This window comes from Triturus cristatus, chromosome 1_2, assembly GCF_964204655.1.
Source record: "Triturus cristatus chromosome 1_2, aTriCri1.1, whole genome shotgun sequence".
Lineage (NCBI taxonomy): Eukaryota > Metazoa > Chordata > Amphibia > Caudata > Salamandridae > Triturus > Triturus cristatus.
Genome location: NC_140580.1, coordinates 82,353,763 through 82,377,368, shown reverse-complemented (window position 1 = coordinate 82,377,368; position 23,606 = coordinate 82,353,763). Strand labels below are relative to the sequence as shown.

Sequence of the window (23,606 nt, the reverse complement as noted above, 5' to 3'; positions counted from 1 at the left end):
GCGCGCCCGCAATGCACTGCTGATGACATCATATATTACATCACTCATGACATGGTCAGTGACATCACTCATGACATCACTGATGACATCTCAAATGACATCACTGATGACATCACTGATGACATCATCCTTGTGATAGAGTGGCAGACCTCCTCTCACCCTAATATAACCTTTGATACACACATTCAAAAATAGAGACTAAAATTTTCAAAACAATGGACATACCAATACCAGTTACAACAAATTCTTCAGTAATTCTAAGATCCACATACACATCCACTCATTCACCAACAGTCCTATACAGTCACTCATACATGTACTCACTCATCATATGTACTCATACACCTATACATCCTGTTACACAATGCCACTCATCCATAGAGTTACTCACACACATAGTCACTCATGCTAATAAAGAATCAAACATACATTTACTTGCATATACAGTTATACACACACCACCATACTTACTTCTACGGAAACTTACACATACTTAGTCTTTTAAACAATCACTTATAGAAACACATACTTATTCATACAGGAACTCTTTTAATCTCTCACTCTTACATATACTCACTTATATACACCAATAGTCACATATACTAGTTTAAAACATATGTAGTTACTCATAAAGACACTATTGAGACAGTCATTCACTCACTAACACACACTTACACACACTCATCCACCCATACAGTCCTGCACACATGCTGTCTTCAACACATACAAACAGTGAGCCACTCATTCATGCACCTATGCACTACGTAATACCCCCCACCGAACCATGCAGACACTCAGACTGATACTCAAAAAACCAACTAATAACCTATATAGATACCCATGTAGCTACTCACCAACCCATGCAGCCACTTATACACAAAGTGAGAGACTGATACAGATATTTACATATTTAAACATTACTCACTAAGCCATGTATTCACTATGATACACTTAATCAGTCAGTTACACAATCAATTTTTCAAAAACAAATCATCCATTTAGACACTTATATACCCATTTATTCTTCCATCGACCTTGAGATATACATATATAAAACATATTTAATTTTCTGAAAAACACACATTCACTGGATGATGTCACCGGCTGCGGTGGGCGTCTCTGTGGGGCTGCTTGAGGCGGGCTGATCGCGCCCCTGGGCGTCCCCCCCTGTTACCTTGCGGACGCTTGCTGCGGCCTGCTGTGGGCCTGGGGCTACCACCTCGTGCGATCGGGCCGTGGCTAGCCTGCTGGCTGCGGAGTCCCCCCCCGCCCTCCCTGATTGATTGACCGGCCGCGTGCGGGGTGCCCCTGGGGTGGCCGGCGGGGCCGCCTCCCTCGTGACCGTATTCCTCGAGGTGGGCCTGGGAGCTGCATCGGCCCTATTTACCCACGCGGCTTGGCTGGACCCGGGCGAGGCCCTCATCGGTCGAGGTGTTGCGAGCCCTCTCCTCGCCCGCACTATCTACGGGGTGAGCTGGGCTGGTCGTCTTCCTGGCGTCATGGGGCGCAACGACGCTAAGCAGTCCAAATTACCGTTCGACACCAAGAAAGCCCCCGCGACGACGCCTGAGCCTGGCCCCTCCGCCGCCGGCCCTCCGGACGAGGACTGGAAATCTCTCCTGCTGGGATTGAAACAAAGCCTGTCGACCATAGATTCCAAGATTGACACCATCACTACCAGGTTGGATGGAGTGGTTGCCAAACTGGACCAACATGATGCCCGCATAAAAGAGACTGAAGACCGGATCTCCACACTGGAAGACGGCGCCACATCTACAGACCGACATGTAACCCAAATGGACCGGCTTCTCAAAATAATTGCAGACAAGAACGAGGACCTAGAAGCGAGGTCCCGTCGCAACAACGTTCGCATCCTTGGCCTTGCGGAGACCACCAACACCGGGAAAATGGAGGTCTTCATTGAAAACCTAGTGGCTGAACTGTTTGGAAGGGAGTCCTTCTCCTCACACTTCATCGTGGAGAGAGCCCACAGATCCCTTGCTGCCCGCCCCCCTCCTGGCGCCCAACCGCGGCCCATCATTGTGCGTTTCCTTAATTATCGGGACTGGGATGTGGTGCTCAGACGCTCGAGGGAGATGGGAACAGTGAGTTACTGCAACACTACGCTGTCCTTCTTCCCCGATTTCACTGCATCTGTGCAGGAAGCCCGGCGGAAATTTGCTGGGGTTAAGAAGAAACTTCAGGCCCGGGAGATTCCATACGCAATGCTGTACCCTGCGAAACTGAAAATCTCGCATCAAGGCAAACAACTGTTTTTCCAGCAGCCGCAACAGGTGGAGGACTTCCTCATACGGCATAGGAGGGACTCAGCCAAGGGGGACGCGGAGCCGCGGCACTCTCGTTCGTCCTCACCGATGGAGCAACAGGACTGAATGAGTCGGTGTGAAGCTCCCCCTTGCTCACTTTGCTGCCGTGGCTGGACTTGCCCGAATGGGCCAACGTCACTCCTGGTGAGGTACCTCTCTTTTTTCAAGAACATGACAATTGAATTGATCGCTGTCATATTATGTGCCCGGTCGCCCACCTCCGTCCCACACTGAGGACCTGGAGTATGCCTGGGTTCTCGTGGGTGTAAGTAGGGAGGTGGTTGGCAGGTCTGGCGCCCCTAGAGTTCGATCCCCCAATGGGCACACCCCAATACCCCCCTTTCCTCATCAAGGCAGGAGTGGTTACTGTCTTTGTTCTGTTTGTTGAGTTGGGTCTGTTGGAGGGGGGAGGGGATGGGTGGGCAGAGTGTACCCGGCCAGTTGGGGTTGCCGGCGTGGGTGGGGGGATACTCCGACTTTCACCTGGGTTTATCGACGACTCAGGAAAGGGTACGAGAAGTCGAGTGGGTGGGGTAGTTAACTGGGACTTAGGTTTGGAATGTGATACTGGGTGCTACGTGCAATTACATGCGATGAGTACATGCCACACATACCTTTATCCGGGTGAATGGGGGACTTAGCTGACACGCGCCCTGCGCTGAACTTCCAGCTGATCTCATGGAACGTACGCGGGTTAAATAACCCAAGAAAGAAGAGGCAGGTTTTAAGTTACCTGTCTAGGCAGGGAGTGTCCGTAGCCATGCTCCAGGAGACACACGTACAACCGGGGGGAACCCCCTCATTTGCATCAAGGTGGGCTACTAGTAGGGTGTTCTCGTCTTACTCGAGTTACGCGAGGGGAGTGACCATTCTAGTGAGACGCGGGATGGGGTTTACACTGGCGGGGGCCGAAGTGGACTCTGGCGGGAGGTACTGCATGGTTTGGGGGACATTGCACTCACATACAATACTGTTTGCTTGATACTATGGCCCCAATACGGATGACCCGTCCGCGCTCCTCACTATGTGGGGTAGGATTCAGACCCTAGGAATATCCCACATCCTACTGGGGGGGGATTTCAACACTGCACTCAAACCTGAAATGGACAGGTCACGCCCGCAGGCATCGCATTATACAAACACACAGCGCGCGTTGGTAAACATAGTGGACGAGCACCACTTAGTCGATGTGTGGAGGCATTGCCACCCCTCACTCCGGCAGGGCACACACTACTCCGCAGTACATTCTACTTGGGCACGTATTGATTACATATTCCTGTCGCCGGGCCTCTCTCCATGGATGGGTGAAGCGCTTCATCTTGCTCGCACATTCTCTGACCATTCTCCAGTCCTGCTGTCCCTACGTATCCCCCTTGAGGTCTCCCCGTACCTGAGCTGGCGCTTAAATCCTGCGCACCTCACAGATTCCGTGTTTCAGGCGGAACTAGAGCACGACATAAAGGACTTTTTCGAGCGTAATATTGATTCCGTATCCAGCCTCACTACAGTTTGGGAGGCGTTTAAAGTCACCGTGAGAGGTTGGTGCATAGCTAAAGGGGTAGGAGTCCTTAAGTTTCTGCGCGGAGATCTGCGCCGGCTGGAGAGTGAACTCCGTAAGTTAGAGCGCGAAATGGAACGGAACAGACGGGGGCCTGGCACTGCGGCACAGCTCCGAGAGAAACTAAATGAATACACGGAAGCTGCAGCCAAAGAATGCAAGTTTCTGGGGCGACCCTTTGTCTCTCGGGTGTATGGCGAGGGTGACAGGCCTGGCAGGGCATTGGTCTCCGCAGTTCGCCCCCCTAGGTACCATAACTATGTTGCCTCCCTGCTGGATGAGCATGGCACCCCGCAGTGGGATCTTGCTGCCCAACTCAAAGTCCTCACAGACCACTACACTAAACTTTACACGTCCCACAGGACTACACCGATCGTACTGCATGAGTACCTCGACGACACCGCGCTTGCATGGTTGGGCCCATCCCAGCAGAAGTTCCTTCATCATGAACTGGAACTAGATGAAATAACGGACGCAATAATGTCCATGAAGTCGGGAAAGGCGCCGGGATCGGACGGGTTACCGATTGACTTTTACAAGGCCTTCAAGCATGTGCTGGCCCCGATTCTGCAGCAGGTGTACTACTCTGCGTTAGAGGAGGGTGCCCTGCCAGCCACGATGCGAGAAGCCCTCATAACATCTCTGCTGAAACCTGGTAAACCGCCGGAACATTGCGACTCGTACAGGCCCCTTTCACTACTAAATACGGATGTTAAAATATTAGCGAAGGTCCTAGCCATGCGCCTTAACCTTCTGATGGAACGCCTCATCCTCCCGGACCAGGCCGGGTTTGTTCCCAACCGTGCGACTTCCCACAACGTGCACACGCTACAGGCGGTGATACAGGATATTGACCCCACGAGTGAGGCTGCCGCGGTCTTTCTCGACGCCACCAAGGCGTTTGATTCCCTAGAGTGGGATTACCTTCTGGCCTTGCTGGAGCGGATGGGCATGCCATTCAATTTCCTGGATTGGATACGGCTGTTGTACCACCAGCCTCGAGCAGCGGTTCTGCTCAATGGCGCCCGCTCCCCCCCCTTTGCGATCCACAGAGGTACTCGGCAGGGGTGTCCCCTCTCCCCGGTTCTGTTCGCAGTCGCCATAGAGCCCTTGGCGGCCAAACTTCGGCAGCATCACAAACACCGCTCTCTTATATATCCAGAGCGCCAACTACTCATTGCCCTATATGCGGATGACATGACTCTTTATGTGCATAAGCCGCGTGAACACCTGAACCCTCTGCTTCGTGAGGTCACCAAATTCGGAGCCATCTCGGGGATTCAAATTAACTGGACAAAGTCGGCCCTGTTCCCCTTGACTGACAAGACCACGCAGTTCCCTTTAGATTACCCCCTGGTGTGGGAATCGGACGAGATAAAATACCTGGGCATTCAGGTGACCAGAAATCGGGAAGCCCTGATTAGAGCCAACTACGGGACTGTTATAGACAAACTCACGGACAATGTCACTCGGTGGATCCGTCTCCCGCTGTCAATGGCGGGTCGGATCTCGCTGATTAAGATGGTGGTTCTTCCCAAATTGTTGTACCTCTTTACAAATATACCATACAGCCCTGGCGCATGTTTCTTTCGCGCCCTCAACTCCCAGTTGTCGCGACTAGTCTGGGGGGGAAGCAGGCCAGACTTGGCCTGCGGACCCTTATGTTGCCTTATCACCAAGGGGGGTTTGATGTACCCAACTTTCAACGATACTATGACTGCGCACAGGGTCACTTCGCTGCCTATTGGTTCCACCCCCCTCCCTTTATGGCGCACCTGGCAGTGGAAGATGGATATATGAGGCCAGAGCAACCTTCCGGATATTTATACACGACAGCCCGCATAGACCATAGAGACCCCCACCACGGTCGACTGCACGGTCACTGCCTGGAAACGATTGGCGGAATATATGGAAGTGAAATTCCTATACTCCCCTCGCATGGCTCTGGCACACGATCCCAGATTGAGTGTTACCCGTGAGGAGATTGGCCGTAAAATGCTCACAAAACTTGCGATTCACACTTGGGGGGATCTATACCACCAGGGGAGTTTTCGTACGGCGACACATTTCTTTGGGGACAATACTCCTTCGGTTATGGATACCTTTCTTTACGTTCGGCTCCGGCAAAATATCAGGGCTGTCACGCCTGACTTTCCGGATGAGCCAGATACCGTGGCGCCTCTCCATGCTCTACTGCAGAAGGGAACGCCGACACACGTGGTCTCCATGTTATATAACCACGTGCAGGCGGCCCCGTCTCCCCCCCCTCTCCGAGCACGCGCCAGCTGGGACACAGATCTGGGGGAGCCACTGTCGGATGCTCAGTGGGAAGAAAGTTGCTCTCATACCAATGCGGTGACAGGTAATGCCCGCCTTAGGCTAGTTCACTTTAAATTTCTGCATCGCCTCTACTTTACCCCTGCCAAATTGCACCGTTTCGGACTCCGGAACAATGATCGTTGCCTACGGTGCAGAGGGCCAGGAGCGGACTTCATGCACCTGGCATGGGCGTGCCGGGCCGTGGCTGCCTATTGGGTGGCGGTGTTTGTGGCTCTCTCTGACATGATTGGGGTAAGCATTGCGCCTTGTCCTAGGATTGCCCTGCTGGGTCACTCCAACCCCGCTGTTAAGACACACCGGAAATTTTTCGCGCTGGGACTTCTGCGGGCAAAGCGCCACGGCGCATGCAGATGGGGGCGAGGGCGAGCGCCTAAATTCAAAACTTGGCTGGACACGATGACAACTTGGCAGGAACAACTGCATAGTTATTCAGACCTTTTACCCCACAAGTCGCGCCCCAGGGACCTTTGGGGTCCCCTTACTGCGTATCTCCTACGTGCACAGGTTCCAGACGCATCCACGACCGACGCGAATAGTGACACGGTGATGGGCGGCCGACCCTCCATACTAGCTCCAGCGTCCCTTCCACTAGCAACTGACACTGATTGATCCCCTCCCCTTCTTCACTCCTCTCGCTTCCCATACATAATATGCTTGCGTTCCTGGTACAAACGGCAGGGCTACACACGTCCCGCGGGATCATCCACTGTCGCGGGTGAGTAGGGCTACAGGCCTTTTGTCCCCCTGGGACCAGGGTGGGGTGGAGTCCACCCCATGAAGGCGTGTTATACACGGCACTACAGGCAGTAGTATCATAGCACGTTTTCTACTTAGGTCATTGCCATATCCTCCCAGATCATCTGATGGGTCTTTGGGGCGTAGGGCGTCACTACTCTGATTATCGACTGCACTCCATAGAGGGAAGTATTGCCCTTACAGCACCGCGCTGCACTACCTTTATATACCTCATACTGTGTATGGAGGATATCTTCTGGGAGGGAACAGTTCATATCGCACTTGTTTTGGTTTGTTACTAAAGTTGAAAGAAACCTCATGTACCTCATGCTTGAATACCACTTGCGGATATGATTGCTTACTACTGCATACTTAAACAGCTCAAATTCCAATACTACGCGGCCGGCCCGTCTGGGTTGTAGGCGACATGCTGTGTACCTCAGTTGATGCTTTTCAGCCTGCGCTTCCTGATTCTTGCACTGCACGTTGTCGCTGCCGGCCTGTTCATTCAGGATGTAGGCGTAAAGCTGTGTGCTATCTCTTCATGATCAATAAAGGTTTTGAAAAAAAAAATTTAAAAAAAGAATCAGTGAACATCGCAGTACCGTCCGATGTCTGAGGACAAGCACGAGAATGACTAACCACTTCCTAGAGAAGAAACACTCTCCGAATGATATGCGCTGGATTATTCTTGAGAAAATTAGACTTGGCGACAACCTTGAACATCGACTACATGTAAAAGAACAAAGATGGGTCTATAAATTACGTACTAATACACAGGGCCTCAATGATAATATCCCGTGGAATATACTAAATCGCTGAGGAAGATCGTCTTTATAATAGCAACCAGAAGTGGAAGTGCATGAGAAATGAGTAATCAGCTAAACCTTGGAATCGCGGCCGGAGCCGCCAAAGGACATTTGGCAGCAGCAAACACGGCTATAAACATTAAACCCGCGGCCGGAGCCACAAAAGGACATTCCGCACAAACAAACGCTGCTAAAACATTTAACCCGCGGCCGGAGCCGCGAAAAGACCTTCTGCAGCAGCAAACGCTGGAAAACATTGAACCTGCATCCAGAGCCGCGAATAGAAAATCAAACACAGCAACCGCCGCCAAAACAGAGATACATGGCCGAAGCCGCGAGGAATAGAGAAGCGGTAACTACCGCTAAAACATTGGGTGCGCAACCGGAGTCACAAGGAGACAATTAAAGCGGCTGAGACCTTGAGAAAGAACACCAAACGCATTATAACTGCTACTTATTATCGAATGCGGCTGGCGCCGCGAAGCATACAGAAGCACAGTTTGTGAGCACATATTTCTTGTTTCTATTGAATAGGAACTGTGAGGCAATAACTTCCCAGCGGTAGAACCGCCATCCAAGGGATATCTTTTTATTTTCTATCGAGGCGCACGGCGTTTCCAGGGTAAGAGTGGATTTTCAGCATTCCTTCCTCCTGCATTGAATACTACTTTCCTGGTTGTCCTTGCTTGTGCTGGGGCTTGCTGGCTTCGCTCGTCTCTTCGGTCCTGCTGTTTCCAGCACGCTGTGTGTCTCCCCTAGCTGCCGCTACCTTCCATCGCGCGGTCAGCGTAGGGGGAGACTACAGCTCCCAGACTGCCCTGTGACTCCTGACACACCTGAGCACCATCATCGCGCCTGGAGGCGCAGAAAACACAGAAGCACCCTCCGCGTCGCGGGACGCACGCGGGCGGCGCCGGGCTAAGCCCAGGCAAAGGGCGGGCCCTCTGTGGCCTGAGGAGACTGGACTGGGCCACTCCCTAAGCGGCTGCAACTGGACGCCACTCGCCCCTGGTTCACATTATTGACAGTAAGCTGACTTGATTCATAGCTCCCCGTAAGACTGTTATGACCATGTTTAACTGTTAACCTATATGTGGTAGCTGCTGATTGCCATCAATCCTACACGCATTTGTCCTTGGTAACGCATTATCTGTGACATCTATTATGAGTTTGTCTGTCACTAAAGAAAAACCTTTGGGGAAAGGGCATGCAAACCAAGGGACATTGGACAATTTTGTTATTAGATCTACCACTGAAGTAGATAGGGACATAATTATTGATGAGTTACGGGCAGAGAGACGACGCTCTGTGGAGTCTGTAAAAAACAACCGTTTTTTCCTGCCCCCTTCGCAGGTGGTGATGTCATCACAACTTAGTACGTCTCGTGGAAGTGGTGGTCATGACACTTCCTTTGGCGATGGCACGCCCTTACTCCTTCGAGACATTACCCCTCCACCTGACTTAGATAACGACCAAATTATTACCTTGTCTCCTTTTGTGATTAATTCTATATCTGAAATGGATCCCTTGTCGGATGATTTACCATCTTCATTGCAGAGTGTCCAAAATAATACCAATATTCTGAAAAGTTCCCGATTACAAGGTTCCCCACCAAAATAAAGGAGGAAGAGGGGGACCTTAGTAAAAAAAAAAGACAAGCCCAAAAATAACATCAAAACTGTTAATCCAAAGATCCCCATAAAAAAAACGCCCACATTAGATACATCGGTTACTCCCTTATACCGTGTTTCAACTGAAACACTAGACGCCACCTTATTGGAGAACATTGAGAAACTGATTAGAGCTTTTACATTGCCGTTAACAGAAAAATTAAAAACAATAGCCCAAAAATTGGGGAACTTAGAACAGGCAATTGGGGAGTTTAAGGAAGGAATTAAGGAGTTAGTAAAGTCCTTGCCAGTCCCTCCGCCTATTGTACCGATTTTAAGTACTAACAATCAAGAGGGATTGACTGCCGGAGCCAGTAGCCAGGCAAAACCAAAAACTCTGTACGTGACCTCTCCTCAAAAAAATTGTACAAACGTTCAACTTAAAGATAACGAGGCAGAGGCGGTTAGGAAATCAAATGTCCAATCAAATTGTCAACAAATCACTATAACACGAACTGAGTGTGAACTCCCTGTAATGACACCTGTCCCAAAAATCCCTAAGGTAGACCTTCCTCCGGAAGCAGTTCCTCTTGTGGTGGTTCTCACTGGACTTCCTCCCCTAGAGGATGGAAAATGAGAAGACTATAGCCAACTAAAAAACAAAGTTATATTTTGGCTTAGGCAGAAACGTCCTCTTCCCTCAGAGATTAATGGAGAAATCCTTTCTATTAGGCGTCTTTCCTGGTTAGGAAACAGGACAAAAGATATCACGGGTGATATCATAATAATTAATTTCAGAGATAAAAGAGCAGTGAGACATATCCTAAATTGGTCTTCTCACAATCTACTCAATTCCTCCAATTTAATTGAGGCACGTGACCTGACCTATTTTTATCCTAGAGTACATTTCTCTGCAAAAAACAATTCGAACTTATTAACCCAAAACCAGGATGATCGCAATAGTTTTTTATCTCAATGTCAGGATGTCTACCCCAGGTTCTCCTATAATTCCCAAACTGATCGTTCTATTTACCCACCACAATATCAGGAGGACTGTCTTAGGCCCTCCTTCCCAGGCCAGAGAGATCATCATGACTCCTTTTATCAACATAGGAATAATGCTGCAAGGCCTCTTAGACAAAATCATAAATATCGCTCTGTACCACTTTACCCTCAGCCCAATTGTCCTATTACTCCGATTCATCACCAGTCTGGCCATTCAAGGTTCTCATTTCAACAACAGGAGTATCGTCCTCGTCCTTTATTTTGCCATCAGGATGATTACTTCTTACCTCTTTATAATAGTTATGCAGAGCTAACAGACCTAGAAGGAGTGGATTGACTGAACCCACTTGGAACTAGAAAAACTAAAAATAATACCGATAGATCTCAGAAGGTGCCCTCTACCAGCCTGGAAGTTAATTCCAACTTTGTCACGCACTCTTCTCAGGTCTCTAATGCAAAGTGTATTCAGAATCCCTTGCCATCTACTGATTTACCATCTAAGCTTATAAGCTTAAATCAATCTGAACAGATTTTGCATATAGAAGAGAACCTAAATCTTAATTCCACACTGAATTCCCAGAAATGTCTAGGGGAGGGGAAAAAACCTCAAATCACAATATTGTTTTGGAATATAGCAGGCCAACGCTAAAAGGTTACCAATGATATATGGAGGGATTTTAGTCCCAAATTTGATGTCTTGGCACTTCAAGAGACCTGGGCCATTGAAGCGATTCATATGGAAGGCTACAAAACGTACTTCTCTCCAGCTCAACCTTCTATTTCAGGTAGAGCGAAAGGAGGCCTAACGATCTATATTTCAAACCTCCTCAACGTAAAGAAAGAAGTCCCCATGAGCCTGGACCCAAATATCCAGATCCTCTTATTGACCTTAAGTAATAGAGACATCTTTTGCATAGTGAATTTTTACAATAACCTCCCCGAATCTGAAGTGATTACTGTGGTATCTCAGATGCGGCTTTTATTAAAAACCCGAATTATGAAGACAAAAAGCGAAGAGGTGATTATCTGGGGGGGTATTTTAATCTGGGCCCATGTCACTTCACTGATAATAAGAACATATGTGGCATTTTGGTCGAATTTGATAATCCAATTTCACACTTTAAACACTCAACTTTAGGTAATTACCTAAATGAAACCTTATTTGATCTAGACCTGGTCCAGGCAAATTCCAGGAATGACAAGAAACAAATTCCGGCTCCAACTTTTCATGGGAGAGGTTATTCAACAACTATAGATTACATTCTGGTTTCAAATGTTGAGAGGACTAAAGACGCTGGATTTACCAGACATTTAATCCCGCTTAGTGATCATTATCCCCTCAGTATTTCTCTCTTTCTGACCAATAAACCTAAAAGAGGTTTGGGAACTATTCTATCACAAAATAACTTGGGGGCATATTATCAAGCCAGGCAATAAACTTATCGCCGCTTTAGCGGCAGAAAACTGCCGCTAAAACAGCGATAATGGGCTTGATAATATGCTCTATGGAATTCCAATTGAAGCCCATGTTAGATGTCCTTTACATCTAACATGGGCTTCAATTGGAATTCCATAGAGCATATTATCAAGCCCATTATCGCCGTTTTAGCGGCAGTTTTCTTCCGCTAAAGCGGCGATAATTTTATCGCCTGGCTTGATAATATGCCCCTAGGTGCTTACCAGACTGAATGGTTACGCACTTAGATGGCGGAAAGTAGACCCCATAGAGACAACCAAGCAAGTGATTACGAGGGCTAATTCGTCCATCATGAAATGTCTCAACCCACATACCACTCACTCAGAGGTCATTGCAAGCTTTGAACTGATTGTTAGTGCAATTAATGAAATATTGTGGGTGGAGACAAATCACACTCCAAAAAGGCAGAAAGGTTGGTTCAATCACGACTGCACGGTCGCATATTCCAATTTAAAAACGGCGTTGAGAAAAACGATTAGGGTCCCACATGAGATATCAATACTTAGGAAAGCCTACAATCTTGCATTAAGAACTAGAAAAAAAGAATTAAAAATCCAGCTCTAGGAGCAACTGCATAAAACTTGCACCTAAAAAAATATGGTACTTTTTTGGCAAGTAGTAAAGTCTCCTTTCCTAACTGATAATACAAATCATGCTAAGCTAGATCTAGCAATTGAGGAAAAGGAATGGGTTTCTCACTTTTCCAAAATTTTCTCAGCTGATAGGGAGTCATTCGAATTGCAGGATTTAGACCATTCGAATCTTAAACCCTCGAATGAAGCAGCCACCATCTACCCTATCGATCTACAATTTTCTCTGGAAAAAACCGCCTCAGCCCTGAATGCAAGTAAGAATGGGAAGGCACCAGGCCCAGACGGTGTTCCTATTGATTTATTAAAAAACCAAGTGGATCTCTGGATTCCTATCTTAACCAGAGTCTTGAATGCATCTTGCAAAATAGGTCTATTACCATCATGGTCAAAATCCGTACTAGTCCCTATCTTTAAGAAAGGTGCCCGGGGCTCAGTATCCTGCTATCGCCCAATCTCTCTTTTAGACTCCCTGGGCAAGATGGCAGGTAGAGTCATTTTAGAACAACTACAAGATTGGGCGGACGAGGGTAGGATTATCTCAGATCTACAGTATGGGTTTCGCCAGGGCCTCGGGACCAAAGAGCAGGCCCTAAACCTTTCGCTTTTGATTGATAAGTATGTATACGTCAAAAAAGGAGACCTGTATCTGGTTTACGTGGATTTGTCAGCCGCGTTCGATTGTGTTTCCCACTCTAAACTTTGGGCTATACTGGCTGACATGGGGGCACCCTCAAACTTGCTTATATTCATTAGGGAACTTTATGCTAATGCCACTGCAAGAGTCCGTTATGGGGTGGGGGGGAATTGACGGACGCTTTTCCAGTAGAAAAAGGGGTCAGGCAAGGATGTGTCCTAGCCCCTTTTCTTTTTACACTGTACACAAATGGTCTGGAAAAAGAGATGTTGAAGGGATCCCAGGATCTCCCGATGATAAATAAGCGCCCTATACCTGCATTACTTTATGCAGACGATTCAGTCATATTGGCCCGTACCCCCCGTGAACTCCAAAAAAATTTGAATAGATACTCTACATTTTTGGCAAGTCTTGACCTGAAGATAAATATAAGTAAAACTTTTGTCATGAGGGCAAGTTCTTGCCATAAAAACATAACTAAAATGCGGGGTATCTATCTGAACATACTCTTACTTAGGCATAACAATGGATCACAGATTATCTTGGAAATCGGCAGTTGAAACTCGAAGACTTCTCTTCCTGAGGACAGTCACAGCCCTTCTCAAATTCACTAGGAAACTGGGAAATAGAGCTCCAACCGAAATCATCCAGATTTACAAAGCTAAATGTTTGTCTGTGGCCTTATATGGGGCAGGACTTTGGGGATTTGTGAACACGGATCCCATACAGAAAGTCGAAAATTCATTTTTGAGGTTTCTCCTTTCAGTTCCGGGGAGTACGGGAACTTTTGCATGTCACCTAGAGCTGGGCCTTGCACATGTGGCGGACCTAGCAAAAGTGGAGCCACTTTTGTTATGGCGCAAAATATGGACATCAGACAAAGCTACCCTCTCCCAGTCGCTCTTGTCTGACTGTTTGACCATGGATAACGTTCATAGATCTAAGTGGCTGCGGTACATCGCAACTTTTTTTCATGACTTGGGCTGGGACAAATACCTTCATAATCCTACTTTAATATGTGAGGTTTCGAGAAAGATCTTAAAAAGTAAAGCACTTGCCCATCTGGAGGAGTTGAGACTATTGAGTGAAGCTAGCAAACCATCTGTCACTCATAGTCTAATGATTCAATCGGTACCCACAATACAGCCTTATCTTACTCTTAATACCACAACCTATGAGCGCTATCTTTTGGTGAGACTCAGGATGAATTTTTTTCATCGGATAGTCGCATTCCCACTACAAAATAATTGGGCCAAAACTCTTTCTATTTGTCCTTGTGATCTTATTTCCCCACAATCTACTCTCCACACTGTCCTCTTTTGTAAATTTTTCACGGAAATTAGGAAAAAACTGCTCATTCCGTTTTTGAGGCGCACGGGTCACAGACAATGCCGCCCAGCTTTACTCTTTTTACAGATGTTGGAGGGAGACCTGGTAGTATTTACAATAGCTAGCTTCCTGAAATCTATTGTTCGTCATCGTAAGACCTTAGAACAAAGAGCTATAGAGTTAACTTAATGTTACTATTGTGATAACTGTAATATTTTTGGCTGTGTTTACAGAAAATTTTCTTAACTCAGAAAATATTCTTTTAATTTGTAAATTATGATGCTCTTTTAATGACTGTAATTTTATTGAATGTTTTTGTTTTAATTAACAATAAATTTTATTGTATGCTTTTTATGATTTATAACATAAATCGAAATAAAGTAAGATTGAGATTGAGTTGAGTTGAGTAATCAGTAATCATTAAAGAGCTCAAGCAATAAAATATACTACTCCTGACCAAAACCATCAGCCTCAATAACACACTATTTGGATTGAGTATGCTGAAACCCTTGAATATAGGACGCATATTTAGGTTACAACCAATATTCGTATTGAATAAAATCTCCCTCATTGACAAATTCTGGGTTTTGGCGTCAAAAATAACAGGACCCTTATCTTTTCTCCACCTCCTTTTTTTTAGTAACTCATCCTTTTTTAGTAACTCTTCTTTTTTAGTAACTCATCTATTTTAGTAACTCATTCATAAACGTTTTATGACTATCAGAACACCATTAAATTACCACTCCAAGATGGCGCCCGATATACATGAGTAGACGCTGTTGCATTAGAATAGACGCTTTTACGTCTGAGTATTTTTTACTAAGAATATCGAGACACAATGTCGCCTATACCTCGTAACGTTGTTAGCCCGCAAAGTAATCGCGGCACAATAGTCTTTCTTCCATTATCATGCTTCCGTATAACATTTACCATAAATGTTTGCAGTTACTAACCTATATTACATTTAAAATTGTAAGCTACAAACGTTGATAATTGGAAACCGCTCATGTAGATATGGCTGGACAAATAGATTTTTTGAAATGTATGAGGAACTAACACACCACTCCAAGATGGCGCCCGATACCATTCGGGTGCACACACCTGTGAATCCTTCACAAGCCCCGTTTTTCCCACCTACTGGGACATTTAAACGGAGTTCCGGTAGTGTCCCAGAAATATGCGGTGTCCCTGGGAGCTAATAGACTTTACGGCTGGAGGTCCTTCCTAGACAAGTAAGATTCCATAGAGTAAATAACCACCATGCCGAATTCTTTAGGATTTGTCTCTTTTTTACTAAGAATTCCCAGTGCGCAAACAAATCAGCTTCTTTCTTATAACATCTAACTTCCTAATCTAGATTTCTAGAGCCTCTCCGCCCCAGCAACACCATGGAGTAGAATAACACCTCCAAAAAAGTAGGTTTTATCAACGTAACCTTCCATGTGTTCATGTTATGTATGTGTGTGTAAATGTCTATGTGTTTCACTAATTCACTCGAGCACTTATAAATACACACTTGATTTTTTATTTGATATATAAGATTTATGACACTTTAATGCATTGAAAGTTGGTTTTGGTCCCCTGTCCACGCTATCCTGTGGACTAGGGTTTGTAACTAATTCGTATGTGTCATTATATCTTTATACAGAAACATCGACCTAATGCAACTAAGAAATTCTTGTTACAAGGGAATCGTATGTATGTAGCAAATCAAGCACGTTTGTGAAAAGTTTAAATATAACTGAGTGTTCTTAATGCATGGAGTGGTACACGCAGGGCTGGTCCTTGTGTGGTCCTGAGGAAGTGGTTGGGGTAACCACGAAACATGTCGACCAAGTAAATAGGGACAGCTTCACATAATGGTTACTGTTCTCTGTTACTAGCCCCATTTTATTATACACTTACCGGATAGGAGCAGAATAAAGTTAGGGCTCACTATCTAGGTAATTTTTATCCATTTTTTTCACTTTATATTTCACTCCACAAGCACATCACTACACATAGTATAAACAAAAAGTGCTCCTACGTATTTCACAAAGTTGCAGCACGCCCCAGACAGTAGATGCCGGGGAGGACCCCTATGATGAAGCATGTCACCCTGGGGCAACCCTAGGTGAGTGAGGGGACTCTAGAAAAACAAGTGTTTTTTTCTAGTATAGGACTCTACTAATTGCAGAGTACATAATCTTAGGTAGGTTTTTATTAGGATCCTTGTGGATTCTTTTGGTAGACATAGTAGTCTATCCCAGGACCCATCGATCCAAACCAAATATGATTCCACCGTTAACAAACTATGCAAGCCCAAATACTCCCTAACAGTTGCCTTCCCAGCTTCACCAGTTCTGCTCTAACGTAGCTGAACCAAGTGATTTTCAGGGCTCTGTCACACTAAAGGCATTCCTCAACAATCTCCCTATTATGTGTATTTGCCCAGATCGAGCATCACAGAAGTAGACAGCCAGCTTGTTAATATCATCCACATATTCCATTCCCAGCCGATTGTGCATAATAAAAAATTAAGGAGGCGGGGGGGGGGGGGGAGCGCCCAGAATTCACCTAAGCACCCTGTTTTCTTCACCCTGAAGGGAGCTTATATTGGAGTATACCAGGATACCAGAGCCATATCGAAGAACTGGGAGACCCTTTCTCTTATAGATCTCCTAATGGGAGAGTGAAGGTTTTTTCCAAGATGTGTTTGGCCAAATTAAAAATAGGTCCTACCGAGCTTACAAATTTCTAGCGCACACTAGCAATGCAGGGTCTCCAGTTGTCCTTAACATCCATGACTACCCCAATAGTAGGAAAAATCCTGGGTCTGCGTCACTGGTTGGCTTTTTAAAATGAACCCTGCATCTAATGCTGTCTAGGCTTGCAGTCCATTATATATGCTTTTGCTTGGTTAGTAACCAAGCTCAATTACCCCATGAAAGAAACAAATTCTTCAAATAGGGCATTTAGGCCATTGGAAGTTCTCGCGAGTAAACCCACATTATAGCCAGGTCTGGTGGCTCAGTGGACTAATGTGTCCACTGCAGGGGCCTGTGTTTTACCTCATGGTCACAGGTTCAAATCCCAGCGGGTCCACTCAGCCTTTCATCCATTTGAGGTCAACAAAGTTAGTACCGTTGTGTAGCAATAAACATCTTTTGTTAAGTGCCAAGATGCCTCCGGCTGAACGTGCGCTTTACAAATACACATGTTATGTTATCGTCTGTGTATAAGAGTACTGGTACCTTTTTCCTACCGATTGAAGGTGCGTCTGAGACAACATTAGTTAGGGCTGTGGCTAGGCCATTATTATACAATAGGAACAATAGGGAGGGGGGTAGGACACAGCCCTGGCACACCCCTCTCCTTAGCTTAAAGCAGTGGGTCCATTCACCTCAAGGGCCGTACCTGACAGAGGCTGACAGATCATAATAAAGCGCTCTCAAAAACTGAACCAAATCGTTCTAAATATCTAAGTCAATTAAGATCTCCCAAAGTTTAGACCTAACTAAGCTATTGAAGGCGAAGTATAGATCCATGAAGGCCAGGCACACACTACCCGGCTTAACAACGTTGTACTTTGAGACTAACAAGAGAGTGTAGGTTTAAACATTGCTCCAGCATGCCAAGCCCCTCGCGGAATCCATACTGCACCGCTGATGGCGTGTTGCTCTCCTTCACCCAAGTTAGGAGACTGTGGTAATGTGCCTCCACTCCTCCTTTTAGTGACATCATTTGTGGTAGTTCCAGAAAGTTTATCAGCCTGTGTTGGGATTAGAATGTATGCTCAAATGAGCGAGGAGTTGGACTCCTTTGGGTGGCTGAGCTGTTCATCCTGAATTACTTATAATAAATACCCAAGACCTTACTACGTTTCCTGCCTTCATTTCTGAAGACTCTACATTTCAACACTGGCGACGACTGGGAACTTTCAACAGGATACAAGGACAGCTTAACTCCATATTTACAAAGAAAGAAAACTGCTCTGTTTTGGTGACGCTTACTGCCTTCATTTTCAAACTGCAACATATCTACTCTTCACCTGTGTGCATCGGAGCACCAACGTGTTTACATAAACTTTTAGGAAGACAGAAGGAGACCTTCTACTCAAAACAACGGCTGGTTTATTACCAGCTTTGTCACCAACATAGTCAGAATTATCTGCCTCCCTTCCACGAAAATGAAGCAAAGGAGTTTTACCTGTAGTCAAGTGAGGAGTAAATCTGTTAACTCCAACCCTTTTTAAGACCTCCTCTTTCCAATTGAGACAATTACTTTTTGCCAACAAAATTGTTTCTTTTAAAACAAAATTGAATCTTTCAACAGTACCATTTGTCTCGGGATGGTAAAGAGCACACTTTTTATGGGTAACACCACTTCCCAAAAGAAACTCCTCCATTTCTTTTGAGACAAGCTGTACACCATTATCAGTAAGTAAAGACTCAGGTATCCCTTCTCTAATAAACAAGTCCTTTAAAAAATTGATTACAGTTTTTATGTCAACCCCTCTAGAGAAACAAAGCACAGGCCACCTTGAATAAAGATCTATAACAACAATGACGTAAGTGTCAAGACCATCACCCTGAATGGGGCCTGAAATGTCTAACGCAATATCCTTCCATGGACCACTAGGGCGTGTACGAGCTACCACGGGCTGTGTCCTAGTCTTCATGCTTTTCTCACTGAGAGAACATTGTATACACTCTCTCACCAGACGTTCAATCTGTAGGTCCATACCAGGCACCCAATAATTAGAACATAGCCTTTCTTTTGTTTTGGAAATGCCTAAATGAGATTTATGCGCCAGTTCCATTAATTCACCACGTGAAGCACATTCCTGGTTCTGATAATGTGGTTGCTGATGCACTTTCAAGATTTATTCCCATGACTAATGCTGATTCTCATTCTGAACCGGAACAGAATGATTCTTTTCTCAATAGATCGTCTGATTTTGTTTGAGAAATTATTTATGAAACTATCCCATGAGAGCGTTGGGATGAAGTCTGTCGAGAAGATGAAGTTCTTCAAAATGTAATGAATCTCATCTGCTCGGGTTGGTCCAAGAGAGATCAAGGTTGTGATTGACACACGAAGTCGCTGTGTGTTTCAGCGAACCTATAATTCATACACGTCAGTGTAATCGTCAACCCGCAATACAAGAGCTGTGCGAGTCAGCGAGAAGGCTGCAGGACTCCTTTTTTTTACATCATTTGTGCTAGTTCCAGAATGTTTGTAAGCCTGTGTTGGGATTAGAATGTATGCTTTCAAACGAGCGAGGAGTTGGACTCCTTTGGGTGGCTAAGCTGTTCATCCTGAATTACTAATAATAAATTTCCAAATCCTTACTAATTTTCCTGCCTTCATTTCTGAAGACTCTACATTTCAACAGAGACCCTGTACACCAACTTCACGGCAGAATCCAGAAGGGATATTGGGTGGTAGCAGAACGGTAATTGAGGGATGCCCTTCTTATATATCGGTACACTACCAGTAGTGTGTCTTGAGTGTGGGTGTCCTCCCTTACAGAGAGCGTTGAAACAATTAAATAAGAGAAGGACCCATAATTCAGTAGAGGCTATGTATGAATCCATTGGCACGCCATCAGGTCCAGGGGTCTTGTGGCAAGGGCTCCCATTAATTGTCTCTATGACCTCTTTGATGGTGAACTCCAGATCTAGGGGCAACAGCACATCCTTCTCAACATATTGATTAGATACTGTGTCCATATTCTTTTTTTAAATGGTTGACCCAAGCTTCAAGGCTAATGATAGTTAGGACAGTGTTACATGTAACACTTAGAGAGTTGGTATTATTGGTCTCTAGCCAGAAGGCCCTAGGATATTTCTGCCTACAAGCTCTGACCAGTTTCCCCCAGGATTCATTTAGTAGTTCTTTTTTGGTATACCTTAAGGCAGCCTTATACTCTGATCTAAGCTGGTGTAATTTTCCTAAATCACTGGGTATCTCCTTTAAAACCTCATGTAGTAACACCAAGGCCTTTCTACAGTGCTGGTTGAGCCACTTAGCCTTGTAAGTCCTTTGTTTAATAGGTTTCATAAGATCGCCACTGATAGCAACATTTAGCTGGGCAAATTGATTATCTACCCCCACTGGTCATCATTAACGGGCAAACATGTTATCATCAGGGAAAGATAGTTTGAGCAAAGCTTTGACAAAAAAGAGGTCATATCAACACACTTGGCGCAGGTCTTGTGATTTGACCATTAGTGGGTCCGTGGTCGTACACTTGTCTCCCCCCCTCCTGGGGAGACATAAATCTAGGCTTATTGGATAGTGGTCACTATATGCACTAATAACAATGGTTGCCCTAGACACCCTGAGCAAAAGATCACAGGTTACAAAAATATAGTCATATATTATAGTCAAATATAGAACACTGTTCGGTCGCATGCCTATACTTTACAATCTTTGCTTTACAATGGGAGCATGCATTCCAACTGGAATGTGTGCTCCCATTGTAAAAATGTGAGGTGCAGTTCATCCCTACACTCGGTGGCAGGCACCTCAAGGTGCAGGGATCAACAGGGGTCACCATAGGTGCCATCCGTCCTTTAACCGGAGGCTGCACACTAAAGGGGGTCCTGCTGGGGGTCCGACAGAACTTTCTGTGTTGGAAATGCTGGCACAGAAAGGCTCTCTCCACCCAACGAACGAGCAGCCCTTGGGATTACTGAAAGCATTTCAACGGGTGGATGGGTTGTCTGAGCCCATTGAAAGCCAGTTGTAATGACCGGTCGCATTCCTTTCTGACTGACTCCATTGTAATGGGTCGGTATGAAAGGAATCTGACGGGCTGATTGTGATGCCGTCAAAACGGCTCCGACCGATAATCGGAGCTGTTTCCGGCCAAATCGTAATCTCCCCCTTAGTGCTAACTTCCATTAGGGACCACCCAATATAGTGTTCCAAGGTATTAAATTAATCGCTACATTAAAACACTACATAGTGCTGACTTTTAAAGTGAGTGAATTGAGAATGTCACCACTTTATTTCCTCAAAGTTCTAGTAGTGATTTTTGCTCAACTACAGCAGTTGTTACCTGAGGAAGCCTCCTGCCAGACAGTGTGAGTGCTCCCAGAAATGGAGAACACAATTCCTGAAGGTAGGAGGAAGTGTGACCTCCTCCTAACAGGATGGCTAGAGGTATGTGGCCAAAGATGGCTTAGCATCAAAGGGGATCTCTGCTCTGATAAGCAAATGCGAGCAGCAACGTAGACGTCGACTCTGTTTGTTGAGCTAGATAGGATGGCATCTTCCCGCAGAGAGGGGAAATCTGTTGCAGAACCTCATGGCTGTGCCCACAGCTCAGAACAAAGAAGAAAACGCTCTGACATCTTGGATTTGATCAGAGATACACTGTGGGATTGTATAGTGCCAATCCCCCAGGAAATGATGCAAGAGTTGGGGGTTGCCCTTGAGAATCTTTTACCCATTGGTAAGGGAGTCCTCCCCACCCACATCCTCAAAACTGGCATAAAAGTGGCACTCTCAGAACACTATTGAACTCAAACAACAGAAGAAGGACCACACCTGATGAACCTGTTGACCTCAGAAAGACAGGCTGCACCAAGAAACACTGAGCCTGCTGAAAAGAGACAGGATTTCAGCAAGAGAAGGGGTGCTTCTGCTGTTGCCTTTGTAGAGAGAGAGAGAAAGAGACAACCCAAGGGCTGGAAATGCTCCTCACTCTTTACCACTCATCCACCTGTAAGTGGGCTCCAAGTACTATTAGGCTAACCTCTCATTAAACTTCAGGAATACAACACTAAAGAAGCCCTGCATCTGCAAGTGCCCAGGTGACCAGTAACAACTGGATGTACCCGGGGCCCTACTGGCGCACTCCGGGAGATCAAGTTCTATCCCCCACAAGGACTTGAGAAATTAAATAATGTCACCTAACTTCCTCCAATTCAAGGAATTCTTAGCTTCTTCCCAGGCCCCAGGACCCTCCATTGAAAGATTTATGAGTAGCACTCCAACCTACCTGTCAGGCACCTCGAAGGTCCCAGTCCTTAGGTTGGGTTGTACGACGGTACAACACAGATAAGACTTTGCATGCCTTTACCACGTATGTTTTTACAACATCTTTTACCGCGAACATGATTTCACAACGCATGCCATTACCACGCATTGTTTTTATTTATAAAAACAATGTATTTGTGGTGGGATACCCCCACGCCCATAACTTACCTTAAATCCGTGGTAAAAGCATGCATGTGGTAAACATATGCGTGCTAAAAATGCGAGGTAAAGGCACAATGAGGTAAAAACCTCATTGTAAAGGCTGTTTCCCTTTTGATTGGTGCTAGAGTGTACTTTTTACCCCAGAACGAACTGCAACTTGTGAGTCTTAAACTCAAAGATAACAGTGATTTATAAACAAAACGAGAGACTCATACACTACCGCTAGCCTGCACACCGTCATTGTTGAAGAATCTTTAGGCCACAAACTTCATATTGCACCAGTTCAAAATTTTTAATTGTTTGTGAATAGCCTCAAATTCCCCCCATAAACCTAAGCTGTCACCGTACTGCTGGACCTCAACCGTCAGCTGATGCCAAGCCCAACACCGGATACGAGTTGTAGAGTTCCCCACCAATGAGTCTGTCGGCAAGACACCTAACCATAAAATGTTTCTAAGTGCAAAGGTAAAAGTTTGACCAGGACAAACCTGGACATGGCATTGGACCAGCGATCCAATGTGGTCAGCCTGAAACTTCGACTTTAGTCTAGACCCTCACATTCAAGACTCAGACTACAAGTGAAAAGCAGTGATTTATGGAACATATTCACTGAATTGTAGTGATTTTTTTAAACCTTTGAAAAAATCTTAACTATGGTTCCCTTCATCAGATTTTTGTTGTTTTGGTGTCTATTTAAATATAGAAATATATTCTATTTTTCTAAATTGGAGTGGTACTTTTTTGTGTCTTGTTTGTTACTTATTGAATGTTTATGTACTGATAAATGTTTTAGACTTGTGTCTTTTGTTTTAAGCCTGGCTTCTCAGTTCCACAGCTACCTAGGACTGGGCTAAGGTGTAAATTATTGTAACCTAAATGAACCTGATATCAGATCAATGGCATTATTTTCTTGGAGAGGTCCCATAACAGATCCGACTAATAATCCACATTCTCACATAAAGGCCTTGGGAACTCGATTGTAAGCTCTTACAATCA

At 45.5% G+C, this 23,606-nt stretch overlaps 1 protein-coding gene across 25 annotated transcripts in view; it reads left to right on the top strand.

The window, feature by feature from the left end:
• LOC146866844 (scavenger receptor cysteine-rich domain-containing protein DMBT1-like) overlaps positions 1 to 23,606 on the top strand; it is a 605,183-nt gene that overhangs the window by 367,534 nt on the left and 214,043 nt on the right. The window lies entirely within an intron of this gene.